Below are 1,298 nucleotides of genomic sequence, written 5' to 3'. Positions count from 1 at the left end.
AAATCAGACTTTATTTACCAGACATTTAAGGTTTTCCCTCCAGGCTCCAGTAAGCTAAGAAAAATCTGTAAATCTGCTCTTCCTGCAGCTTCGCCTCCCCCTCCCGCTCCACCCTCCTCTGCTACAGGAGAAGAAAGCCCATTAACGGGGGCAGTGCCAGTCTCTCTACAGTGCCAGGCGCCCTACCAGCTCTTGCTCTGTTCTCTCACTACAACAGTGCTCGAAATACTGCAGCCAGGTTCTCAATGAGCCGGGGGCCCAGAGCTCATTCCAAAAGACATCTGTGGCCACAGCAGCCGGCTGGCTCCCACCTGCAGGGTAGGCTCCACTGACTCCAGAAATGGGAAGGAAGGGCCATTTACCGACCCTCTCCCTCCAGAGAGGTGACGGCAGCGGCTTGTCTGCTAGAGGAAGGGGTGCCTAATTGGCCCCATAAGCTGCTGCCAGAGTCCTGGCAACTCTTCACATCGTGCCTAAAATCACAGCAGAACCCCTGCAAAGCTTCAGAGTGCAGCCGTGAGGGCAGGAGCAAAAACTCTTCCCCCCTCCCCCATTAAATCACCCCATTCACAGGAGAAAAAGGGTGAAAGCTTTTTGAGATAGACCTCTATTGTTTACAGCAGAGGCTCTGGATTTTTCCCTCCCCGTGGGTCTTCACCAAACGTGTGCACAACAGTTTAAGGCAGCCACAGTCTTCCCAGCAAAACAGTGCTGACTGAGCGCTATTACAGCTCGGCTTCTCCAGCGCCACCGGAAGCCCCGGGCACCCCCGGGGAGCAGACGGACCATTACTCCGGCTGGATTTGCTCCCGCCAGGAATACTCGCAGTACTCGCTTCGGCGGGGACCGTGGAGCTGTAGGGACGCCGCATGTGCATGAATCAGACAGTGTGAGTGCGCACACTCCCGCCACCCGGGCCTGGCGGCTGTTTTCTGGCAGGTGAAGTTGAACGTCCTCGTCTCCCCGGGAAGAACGATCCCGTTCCACCTCTACGTGACTGGAAATCTCAATTTAAGAATTGGATGCACTGGCCGGTCCACCTGGGGTTTGTCCAGCTTTCCGTCTTACTTTGCGCCTCTGATGTGTCAGGCTTTTTGCACACATAGCTCACATATTTAACCCTCAAAATACCGTTTTCTCGAAGCGAATTCTCAGCCGTGAAAACTTGCTCCAAACTGCATGGTCCCTTCCTGGATCCCTGATCTCACCACCAGGTTTGACCAAGCCCGGCCCACCCCCACCCCCACCCCAATACCTTTTCCACCCAGCCCAGGGCGCAGCGCCAAGGGCCCCGCGCC

This window comes from Ailuropoda melanoleuca, chromosome 9 (assembly GCF_002007445.2).
Source record: "Ailuropoda melanoleuca isolate Jingjing chromosome 9, ASM200744v2, whole genome shotgun sequence".
NCBI lineage: Eukaryota > Metazoa > Chordata > Mammalia > Carnivora > Ursidae > Ailuropoda > Ailuropoda melanoleuca.
This window is presented reverse-complemented; position numbering follows the sequence as displayed.